Genomic DNA, 12,941 nt, shown 5'->3' with positions numbered 1-12,941 from the left:
ACTGCTCGGCATCTCCCAGCTAATTAGTGGGTAGGATTTCTCCGTGGCCTGCACTCTGGGCCTTGACCATCTCATGGCCCATGGGCATTCGTTCAGTTAAGAATTCACCAGTCCTGCCTCCCATCTCCGTAAATGGGACCATCGGCCTTCTTTAACTCATCTTCAATCCCTGCTGTCTGCAAGAGGGGAGGAGTAAAAGCTGGGGCCTCTAGTGGAGGAGTTATACATAAAATGATAAACTATAAGGTCAAGATTGTTCTCCAGTGATGCATAAAATGATGAATTATAAGGTCAAGGATGTTCTCTAGTGGGCCTGAGGGCTGGAGTGGGGATGGCGGGGAAGATAAGATCAGTGAAGGGGATGAGACCAGACTGCCAAGCAGGGCCACTGTGTATGGTTCTGCAGGTTGTGCACTGCACAAGGACTTCCCATCTAAGGGAGTACCTTTTACTTCACAGATGTAGTAATATGTATGAGTGAATCTAAAATAGTTTATTGGTGGATATGGGATAAATTATCTTTTTTAATGGAATCATTATATTGTGACAGTTTTTCTGACAGATGGATAAAGATATCTCGTGGAAGAAGTGCCTTTTCCTAATTTGCCCAAAACCCAAAGCTTTGGTTCTAGGCAGAGGCATGAAATTGCTATGCTTCTTGAGAGCAAGCCTTAAGTTTGCCATTAGCTAGGTGCCCAAGGGGCCTTTTCAAAGCTTCAGGGGGCTTTTCAAAGCTTCAGGTGAAAGCCTCTGTCTAACTGAGCTGACCAGGCCGGGGCCATGCACGGGTCTGCTCTCGTAGTTAGAGGTGGATCAACATCTCTGTTGGGATTAACATTTTTTTTTTTCAACGTTTTTTTATTTTTTATTTTTGGGACAGAGAGAGACAGAGCATGAACGGGGGAGGGGCAGAGAGAGAGGGAGACACAGAATCGGAAGCAGGCTCCAGGCCCCGAGCCATCAGCCCAGAGCCCGACGCAGGGCTCGAACTCACGGACCGCGAGATCGTGACCTGGCTGAAGTCGGACGCCTAACCGACTGCGCCACCCAGGCGCCCCGGGATTAACATTTTTAAGATTGCTCAAGTCATTTAAGACATCTCCTGGTCTTACCTGGCTTACACTTATATTTTCCCAGCTGTCCTGAGTTCCCTAGGGATTTCTCATGCCCTGCCAGTGTCTGTCCATGATGATAAGTTGGCAGTGGTGTCTGTCCTGGGGCGTCTGTGGCTTAGGAAACAGAAGGTGGGGGGACTGCCGAAGATGGTATAAATTAAGTACCCTGGAGCAAATCATTTTCCTTCTCTGGACTTCAGTTTTCTCTCATTTAAAATAACTGGGTGGCCTAAGTGATTTCTCGGCCCTATCTAGCTCTAAAGTTTATGTGTTCACCATCAAGGCCTGGGACTGAGTGGTGAGTGAGACCTATGACCTTCTGACCTCATGGAGCAGATGCACAAACAGTTGATGCTTTGGTGGGAGACCTATCGGTTTCCTATTGGTGCTGTAACCAATTACCAGCCACAAAGTGGCTCAAAACAACAAAAAGAATCTTTCTTCCCGTTCTGGAGGTCAGAAGTCTGGAATGGGTCTCACTGGGTTAAAATCAAGGTGTCTGCAGGGCTGGTCGCTCTAGGGGAGAATCTATTTCCTTGGCGTTTCTGGTTTCTAGAGGCCACCTGCGTTGCTTGAGCTCGTGGCCCCCTTCCTTTTTCAAAGCCAGCAACAGCAGGTTCAGTCCCTCTCATTGACCATCTCTGTTTTTTCTTCCGCCTCCCTCTTCACTTTGTGGTTACAGTGGACCCACCCCGATAATCCAGGTTAATCTCCCCATTTTAATGCCATCTAATTAGCAACTTTAATTCCTCCTAGAACCTTAATTCCCCTTTGCCATCTAAGGTAACATTCTCGGGTGCTGGGAATTAGGAGGTGGACATTTTGGGGGGCCATTATTCTGCCTCCCACAGGAAGAGTACAAAGGACAAAGGGGTGTCATGGATTCCCAAGACCTTAGCACATCCAGAGGTCAACTGGGCTGGTCAACCTAGATTTTCTTTGCCAGTTAGGACCTGACATGGTGCAGGGGAAGCTGTAGGATGAGGGAAGCCCTATGTTGTGTGTGTGTGTGTGTGTCCATCTGTTCATCTGTCTCTTGGGCAAGTGGAAAGGTCTGAGTTGCAGGAAGGAATGATGAGCAAAGGAAGTAGAATAGGTATGGAGTACTCTAAAACTTAATAGTGATGATGATGTCACTTAATTTGTGGTTAAATCAAATAAAACAAACAGCCAAGTACAATAAAAACAGCAACAGCAGTATGTACTTTGGGCAGAGCAGCTGGAGTGAATGTCTTGCTCAGGAGGAGGGTAAAGATACTGACAAGTTTAATATTTTTTAATTTTCAAGCATTACAAAGTAAAGGTCATGGTATAAAGGACCTAACCCAATTTACCCTTGGTACATGACTAATCATATCTCCACATCTATTTTTCACTCCATTTCCCGCACTGTGGATCATTTTGAAGAAAATTCTGAACACCAATGTTAATTAAATTTAGATTTTGATAGGTTAGGCACATATATATTTATTATCTATATACATGTATATATAAATATAAAAATATTTTTTTGGAAATGATAGAACAAATTGGAAGTATACAATAAGATGGTTGAAATAAAGCCAAACATGAAACTACTTATAATAAATGTAAATGGACAAAATGGTTCTATTAAAATACAAAATTTCAGGTTGGATTTAAAAAAAGGCCATTTCCTCTGGAAGAAACACATATAAAATGTAAGGATGCAGAAAGGTTAAAGGGTAAAGGTAACAGGACGAAAGAAGATGCGCCAGTAGACGCTAACAAAGGAAGTCAACATTGCTGTGCTGAGAGCAGACAAATAGGCTTTATGGCAAAAAGCTTTACTAGAGATAAAAGGGTGGCTTAAAGATTGGATTTACCAGGAAGCTGTAACAATTCTAAACTAGCATATACCTAATAATTTGGTTTCAAAACATAGGAATAAGAAACTGAGGAAATATCCATAAGGAGATAGGAGACTTGAATGACAACAAGCTTGACTTTATATATACATCTGTACATGTGTATGTGTAATTATATAAAATTATCTATAAACACTTCTTTAAGTGCAGAATTTACATTCTTCCCAAGCATGCAGCACATTTACAAAAGTTCTGTGCCATCACCCAAGTATTAGCAAATTTGATAGGATTGGTGTCACATCAGATTTTCTGGACACAATTCCATTTCATTAGAAATCAACAACAGATGGTAACTAGAAAAGAACGTACTACAGGTAAGGGCAGGGACTGATGAAACAGGGAATGAAGATATGCTAGATGGTTGACAGAGCTAAACAGTGGATTCTTATACAAGACTAATAAAATTTATCTATTTGGCAGGATCCAGATAATCAAGACAAAACACAAAAATAAAAGATACAAATAAAAAGTTTTGTGGCTAGATGCTTCATAAATCTGAAAATGTATATGAAATGGAAAAAAACAAGAACTAAAGAAGAATTTAAAAACCTTGATGTCCTGCAACATTTATATAAATTGAATCAGAGTTTAGAAATCTCACAAGGGAAATACCAGATCCTGTTGCCTTTATTTTTTTTTCCAGTTGACTTTAAAGATAAATTCTATTATTCAAGGAACACGTAATTTTTTTAAAAGTTTATTTGTTAATTTTGAGAGAGAGAGAGAGAGAGAGACAGACAGACAGACTGAGAGGGAGAGAGAGAATCCCAAGCAGGCTCAGCCCTGTCAGCATGGAGCCCAACATGGGGCTTGAACTCACAGAACTGTGAGATCATGACCTGAGGTGAAACCAAGAGTCAGTCGGCTTAACCAACTGAGCCACCCAGGTGCCCCCAAGGAACAAATAATTTCAAATCTACACAAACCATTTTAGAATTTAGGGAAAAGGGAACTGTTTTCTAATTCACTTTATAAGGTTAGTGTAACTGGATCTAAAACAAAACAAGTGTAGGGGTGCCTGGGTGGCTCAGTCTGTTGAGTGTCCAACTTTGGCTCAGGTCATGATCTCATGGTTCATAAGTTTGAACCCCACCCACATCAAGCTTACCGCTGTCAGCCTGTCCCCTTCTCTCTGCGCCTCCCCTGCTGGTGTTCTCCCCAAAATAAATAAATATTTAAAAACAAAAGTATAAGAAAGGAAAATTACAAGTCATGCTCAGTTGTAAACACACATACAAAAGTTGTAAACAAAGTATCAGCAAACCCAATTCAGTAATGAAAAAAAAATTGTCAGACCCAAGGTAGATTTAGCTCAGAAATGAAATGTTGGCTTACCATTAGAAGTCATTCATGTAATTCACATTAACATATTAAAGAAAAAAATATGACCAGCAGAAGAGATGCAAGAAAAGCATTTGATAAAATTCAACATACGGTTATGATCCAAACTGTTGGAAAACTCGAAAAAGATTTCCTTAACTGATAAACCATGTCCACAAAACCACAGAGCGAATATATTTAACTCTTTTATTTAATATTGTACTAGAAGTCTCAGAGGCCATAGCCAGTACAGTATGGTAAGATACAGAATTAACATTAGAAGGTTCGAGAAGGGAGAAACAAAACTTTGACTATTTACACATCACACGATTTTTCTATGTAGAAAGTACAGGAGAAGCTACAATAAGTTGTTAGAATATTATATCATCAGAAACAGAAAATGTTGGTATATTGCCAACAACATAAATGATAAAGTAACATTTATATTAACACTAAGAAATCTCTCACACCCCACCACCCCCCACAAAGAAAACACCAGATCTAGATGACTGTACAGATGAGTTCTATTCAAGGAAGAAATAATTTTAGTAATCTGTTAAAATATGTACAAGACCTTTATGGAAACAACTATAAACTTTATTGAAAGACATTGATGGAAACCTAAATTGGAGAGAGATGCCAAGTTTGTGTATTAGAAAATTCACTATTATAAAGCTGGTTCTTCCAAATTCATCTGTAGATTCAATGCTATTCCAACCAAAATCCTAACTGTGTGTGTGTGAAATTTGACAAGCCAGTTCTTAAACTTCTATGGAAAAACAAAGGCCAAGAAAGCCAACACACTCTTGAAGAAAAAGAACTAGATGGGTAGTTGTGGGGGCTTGTCAAAGATGAAAATTAATATAAGGCTTTAGCAATTCAGGTGTTGGGCTACTGAGACAGCCATTGGTTGAGTGGTCAAGAATCAGACCCGGGGTGCCTGGGTGGCTCAGTCTGTTAAGCATCTGACTTCAGCTCAGGTCATGATCTCATGGTTCATGGGTTTGAGCCCCCATCAGGCTCTTTGCTGACAGCTCAGAGCCTGCAGCCTGCTTCAGATTCGGTATCTCCCTCTCTCTCTGCCCCTCCCCTGCTTGCACTCTCTCTCTCAAAAATAAACAAACATTAAAAAAATTAAAAAAGAACCAGACCCACACATATAAAGAAGCTTGATCTATGTTGGCAGCCTGATCTGTGATGGACTTTCCAATAAATAGTACTTGGATAATTGAGAATCCGTATGGGGAAAAAAAAAAAAAAAGCAATAGATCCCTATATTGCATTTTAGATAAACATCAATTTCAGGTAAAGATTAAATGTGAAAGACAAAACTGTACAGCTTTTAAAACTCTAGCTTTTAAAACATGATATAGGAAAATATCCTTATGACTTCAGGGCAGGAAAGGATTTCTTAAACAAGACACACACACATAAACCCCACTAACTATAACAATAAATATTACTTATGAAAAGATGCTCATCACTCATCATCAGGGAAGCACAAATCAAAACCACATTGAGATACTACCCCACACTGGTCAGAGTGGCTAAAATTAACAACTCAGGAAACAACAGATGTTGGCGAGGATGTGGAGAAACGGGAACCCTCTTGTCCTATTGGTGGGAATGCAAACTGGTGCAGCCACTCTGGAAAACAGTGTGGACGTTCCTCAAAAAATTAAAAATAGAACTACCTTATGACACAGCAATAGCACTACTAGGAATTTATCCAAAGGTTACAGGAGTGCTGATTCATAGGGGCACTTGTACCCCAATATTTATAGCAGCATTTTCAATAGCCAAATCATGGAAAGAGCCCAAATGTCCACCAACTGATGAATGGATAAAGAAGATGTGGTTTATATATACAATGGGATACTACTTGGCAATGAGAAAGAAGGAAATCCTGCCATTTGCAACAACATGGATGGAACTGGAGGGTATTATGCTAAGTGAAATAAGTCAGAGAAAGAGAGATACCGTATGTTTTCACTCATATGTGGAACTTGAGAAACTTAACAGAAGACCATAGGGGTGGGGAAGGGGAAAAATAGTTTTAAACAAAGAGGGAGGCAAACCATAAGAGACTCTTAAATACAGAGAACAAACTGAGGGTTGATGGTGGGGGGTGGGAGATGGGAAAATGGATGATGGGCATTGAGGAGGGCACTTGTTGGGATGAGCACTGGGTGTTATATGTAAGCGATGAATCACGGGAATCTGTTCCCAAAACCAAGAACACACTGTATGCACTATATGTTAGCTAACTTGACAAGAAATTATATTAAAAATAAACAAAATCAAGTAAAAAGAAAAAGGGAAAAATTATGCATGAAACCTGAAAAAAATAATAAACATTACTTAATTAAAATTAAGAACTCCTGTTCCTCAGAAGACACCACATAGTAAAGTAAAAAGGTCACTATGAGATGAGCTATTCACAATACATGTGATTGAGTAGGGTCTTAGCACCCAAACGATGTAAAAGAACCCCTAAAAATTTGATACGATTCATGTAACCCAATAGAAAAATTGGTAAAAAGTGTGAAAAGTTACCGATAGCAGAGGAAATTTGGCTAATAAGAGAATAAATAAGGTTATAACGTGGGAAATGCAAACAGACTGCCCGATCATAGGTTATGTGTGGCTTCAGCCTTACTAGATCTTTCCAAATTATTTTCCAAATAGTTTGTACCAATTTCAACCCCTCTAGCAGCGTGTGGGAGTTCCAGTGCCACCACATCCTTTTTTTTTTTTAAGATTTTATTTTTATTTTTTTAAGGTTTATTTATTTTGAGAGAGAGAGAGCATGCTCAGGAGGGGCAGAGAGAGGGAGAAAGAGAATCCCAAGCAAGCCCACCCTGTCAGCACGGAGCCCAGTGTGGTGGGGCTCGAACCCATGAACTGTGAGATCATGACCTGAGTGGAAACCAAGAGTCCAATGCCTAACTGACTCAGCCACCCAGGTTCCCTAAGATTTTGTTTTTAAGTAATCTCTACACCCAACGTGGGACTTGAATCTACAACCCCATGATCAAGAGTCACGTGCTCCACTGACTAAGCCAGCCAGGTGCCCCCAAGAGTTCCATTCCACCACCTTCTTGTCAACTTTGAACACTGACAGAATATTTGATTCCGCCAGTCTGGTGATGCACACATACGTACATCACCTCTTTGATGATTGGTCTTCTCCATGAAGGCAGACACCAGTCACCAGTTAGGGTGGCTTCAAGGAGTGTCCATCCTTCCTTCTGGTGGTGGCAGATCGTGGATAGGGAAGGAGAGCACAGGGAGCCCCAGGGTAAGACCCTTGCTTCTTAGGTTGAATGTGGTGTGGTGGGATGAGGAGGTCCAGGAAAACCACCAGCATCTACTCTGGTGATAAGAACTGAAAGACAAGGAAATTTGAACCTGCGTCTGCTTGTGTGAGGAGCCCTGCCATACCACAGCAAGGATGCTTGTAATTTATGTGTCACATTTGGAATGGTTGCTTTGGGCCAAACTTGAATATCTCCTGGATGGTTATTTGGTTCTGTTTACAGTTTTAAAAAATTGCAGGGAACTTTGCCCTCATGGCCAGCATTTCATGATCGTAATGAAGTTATAAATTAAAGAGTTAAATGTAAGAAGTTAAATGACACCACAGACAACTTAGAAGGAAGTGCACGTAAACATTTACCTTATCTCTGAACTGAGAGGGTCTTTCTGAGCATTTAGATGATGGACAAAATCCCAAAAGAAAAAGTCCTAGATCTGACAACATGAAAATGTATGAAAAATTAACAACAACAAATGGTAAATGGCAACAACGAACAACTATTTATGGCAAATATTTCCCCCAAACAAAAATGTATGGCAAGTGTTTTCCAGAATATATTTGTCACATAAAAACACAGGTCACTATTTTTTTTATATGAAATTTATTGTCAAATTGGTTTCCATACAACACCCAGTGCTCATCCCAAAATGTACCCTCCTCAATACCCATCACCCACCCTCCCCTCCCTCCCACCCCCATCAACCATCAGTTTGTTCTCAGTTTTTTTTTTTTTTAATTTTTTTTTCAACGTTTATTTATTTTTGGGACAGAGACAGAGCATGAACGGGGGAGGGGCAGAGAGAGAGGGAGACACAGAATCAGAAACAGGCTCCAGGCTCTGAGCCATCAGCCCAGAGCCTGACGCGGGGCTCGAACTCACGGACCGCGAGATCGTGACCTGGCTGAAGTCGGACGCTTAACCGACTGCGCCACCCAGGCGCCCCTGTTCTCAGTTTTTAAGAGTCTCTTATGCTTTGGCTCTACAGGTCACAATTTTTTATGTTCATATGTATATTCATTTACTCTATTTTATGTTAACTTTCTGATCAATTTATGTTTTATATATTATTTATATATATTTTATAAGAAATATATATAAAACACAAATGGATTAGAAAATTAACACATAAATAGAAATATGAGAAAAGAACATGAACAAATGATTCATAGGTGACATAAAAATTGCTTGTAAATGTGAGGGGAAACGGTTTAACTCCACTAATAAGCAAAGAAAGGCAAATTAAAACAAGATCCTATTTTTACCTATCAAATGATTTTAAGAATCATGCAGATTTTCAAGAATTTGAAATGGATCCTCTCCTCCCTACTCTCGTGACACTTACATTCAGGGCTCACCTCTGGGAAGAAAATGATAAAGGGTAGGAGTTAAGGAGATAAAGCAACATATTAGCTTTGTCTATATTATTTGAATTTTTCACAGTAGGAAGTAACCTGCTGCTTGAATAATTAATATTTATTGGTAATACTTTCATTGGAAAGGTACCTTTTGTTGGAGAGCCACTTGTCATTATCTATTAAGAGCCTCAAATGTGCATACCCATTGGATCAATGCTTTGACCTCTAGGAATCTGTTCAAAGGAAGTAACCCAAGATGCAATCAAAAGTTCAAGCAAAAATGTTTACTGAAGGATTGTTTGTAATACTATAGAATTAAAAACAACCTAATGACCAAATAAAGAGAAGCAGTTAAATAATGGTACATAAATGTGATTACCTATTATGTGATCAATGGAAGTTATGTTTTCTAATTTTTTAAAAAAATTTATTCAATGTTTATTTTTGAGACAGAGAGAGACAGAGCATGAATGGGGGAGGGTAAGAGAGAGAGGGAGACACAAAATCCAAAGCAGGCTCCAGGCTCTGAGCTGTCAGCACAGAGCCAGACGCGAGGCTCCAACTCAGAGACCTTGAGATCATGACCTGAGCCGAAGTCCGATGCTCAACTGGCTGAGCCACCCAGGCGCCCCTATGTTTTCTAATTTCTAATGACAAAGGAGAATACTCATCATATAAATCCATAACTATGCTGTAATTCTAAAATACTAACGATTGTTATCCCTCGGCTGTGGGTATGAATTAGAAGCTGTGGGCTCCTTCTAGTGTTGTGTTAAGAGCTAGACTTTGGAGTCACACAGACCTTCCTCTTCAAGGCCAGCAATGGCCAGCTGACCCTTTCTCAGTTCAAGTTTGTCTGATACTGACTCTTTTGCCTCTAACTTCCCTGTACAAGGACCCATGAGCTTACGTTGGGCCCACCTGGATAAGCCAGGATAATCTCTTTATGTTAAAGATCAGCTGATTAACAATCTTAATTCCATCTCCACCTTTAATTCCCCTTTGCCATGCAGGGTAATATATTCACAAGTTTGGGTGGCCATTATTCTGACCACCACACTAGCTGGGTGACCTTGGGCAAGTTATTCTCTTGAACCTCAGTTTCTTCATCTCTAACAGGGTTTCTGAACCTCACCACTATTGACATTTTGGGATGGATAATTCTTTGTCATAAGGGATATCTTGCAGATGATAGGATATTTGGCAGTATCCATGGCCTCTATCCATTAGATGCTGTGCAATTGTCCCCTCCACACAATGTGACAACCAAATCTATCTCCCAACTTTTCCACATATCCCTTGTAGGAAGAATTGCCCCTAGTTGAGAAATGGCCTATAAAATGACTATAGTTTTTACCTCATAGTGTACTTGTGAGTATCAGACTAGATGGTGTGTATAAAAGATTTAACATAGTGGCTGGGGCATAGCAAGGTCTCCCCAAGTGGCATAGATCTGTAGTTCACTTTTTTCTTTTTTAAGATTTTATTCAATCTCTACACTCAACGTGGGGCTTGAATTTACAACCTCAAGATCAAGAGTAGCATGCTCTAGGGACACCTGGGTGGCTAGGTCTGTTAAGCGTCTGACTCTTGACTTCAGCTCAGGTTATGATCTCACAGTTTGTGAATTTGAGCCCTGTATTGGGCTCTGTGCTGACAGCATGGAGCCTGCTTGGGATTCTCTCTCTCCCTTTCCTCTGCAACCCACCCCCACCCCCCAACTTGTGCTCTCTCTCTCCCAAAACTAATTAAATAAATAAATACACACATAAATAAATAAATAAATAAATAAATAAATAAATAAATAAATAAAACTTTAAATAAAGCAAAAGTCCCATGCTCTACCAACTGAGCCATCCAGGCACCCCTAGATCTGTGGTTTATTTTCTGAATGCATAATACTTCTATAGTAATTTAAACAGAACTTATTAGAAATAGGCACTTAACAGTTGGGCAGCAGACCTGAAGAATAAATGACATCCAAAAGCAAAAATACCTTTTCAATGAAAATATTACACATAAATTTTAGTTATTCAGATTGAGGGCTGGGACACCAGGGTGGCTCAGTTGATTAAGTGTCGGCCTCTTGATCTCAGCTCAGGTCTTGATCTCAGGGTTGAGAGTTCAAGCCTTGCATTGGCCAGCGTGGAGCCTACATTAAAAATAATAGAGGTTAATTCCTATTTTGAAAAACTCAACTAGTACAGAAAAAACTAGTATTTTCCTTTCTTTCCCCAACCCCCATCCTCTATCACCCTCATCCTGAGACAACCCCTGAATGTAAGGGTCATGAAAGTAGTACTTCATTTGTATTTTTCATCATTTATTTTTAATTTTTAAAAATATTTATTTATTTTGAGAGTGAGAGAGAGCATGAGCAGGGGAGGGGCAGAGAAGGAAGGAGAGAGAGAGAATCCCAAGCAGGCTCTGCACTGTCAGTGCGGAACCTGGCACAGGGCTCAAACTCATAAACCATGAGATCATGAACTGAGCCGAAATCAAGAGTTGGCCACTTAACCAACTGAGCCACCCAGGTGCCCCCATCATCACTTTTCAAGTAGGCTCCACGTTGGGCATGGACCAACTCGGGAGCCTGAGATTAAGAGTTGCATGCTCTGCGGACTGAGCCAGCCAGAAGCTCCAGTGGTTTTCACCATTTTATCTCTAGAGGCTGAAGGAGTGTCAGCCACACAGTAGACATTCAATTCATCTTTGTTGAATGAATGAATGAATGAGTTTAATGTGTATTATTCCAGTTCTTTTAGAAGATTTGCTTGTAAATCTTAGTGGTGTTATTATTATATTCTAGTCCCACAGTTTGTTAGCCAAATGGTCCAATTACCTAACCACAAAGAACCTTAATAATTTCATCTGCAAAATGGGGTTAATAATACTACTTCATGGGGTTGTTGGGAGGATTCCAGTTCTTCGGCCACGAATTTCTGTGGACATATACACATTCTTAAATTTGGTGTATCTGAGACCCTCTGTATTGTTATGCAATTTGCTTTTTTTTTTTTTTAACATTTAATGTGTCTTAGGAGCTTTCCAGGTCAGTATATATAGAGCCACCTCACTCTTTTTAGCTGCTGTTACAGATGAACCCTGGTTTATTTAAGGGATGGTGTCAAACTCCCTGCCCTCCTCCTGTGTCTGGCAGGTGCTCAATGAACAAATATCTCTTGCTGAATCACTGATTGGGCAAAGTGCTCTGAGAACTGGAGGAGCCTGTTGATATTTTAGTTTTCATCGACTGTGCAAGTCTTTGAGTCTTTTTGGTTTGAGTGCGTCAGAGTCTGGTCTGGAAATCTACCAGAGACTATTTTTAGCCTATTTGGCCAGAGGATCAGCTGCTCTGTGGAAATGTGAACTCAGGGCTGGGGCCTGTCTGCACGTGCTGCCTCTAGCAGGTGGTCACAGACTCTGGAAGAAATACCTGGGTGTAGGGTAGACGTGACTCAAAAGCTGATGTGGAAACTTGAGTTCTTGAATCTTAAAGCAGGACTGGGGGGTCTCCTGGAATTGGCTCCAGCCAATCAGTCAGGGACCTGAGGGAATTCCTGGGCCTTCTTTCCTCATCCTGCTTGGACTGTGACTGTAATGGTTGTTGGATACTGATGGGACCTCTACACTCTAGCCTCAGCCTCTGCCCCAGACCTCCTTCAGCTCCATACAGACTGTGAATGTTCACACCTTTGTGCCTTTGCTCAAGCTGTTTGCTCTGCTAGGACCTTTTCTTCCCTCTTTTTGCACTCAGGGCTCAGCTCAAATGTCCCCTCTTTTGGTAAAGCTTCCCCCTTTCCTCCAGGGGAAGAGCTGGTCACTTTTTTCTGAGGGCCCAAGGACTTTATACCTGCTACGTCCTGGTCACAACATAGGACTGACTTTTACTACCTATCTGTTCCCTTCACCAGATGAGGGCTTCTGGAGGCAAGGACTTTGATG

Source organism: Lynx rufus, unplaced genomic scaffold, assembly GCF_022079265.1.
Source record: "Lynx rufus isolate CCGP_SWC_20201006 ecotype Redwood Valley unplaced genomic scaffold, mLynRuf1.p SCAF_11, whole genome shotgun sequence".
Taxonomy (NCBI): Eukaryota; Metazoa; Chordata; class Mammalia; order Carnivora; family Felidae; genus Lynx; species Lynx rufus.
The sequence above is the reverse complement of the archived record's forward strand: the minus strand, read 5'-3'. Positions refer to the sequence as shown.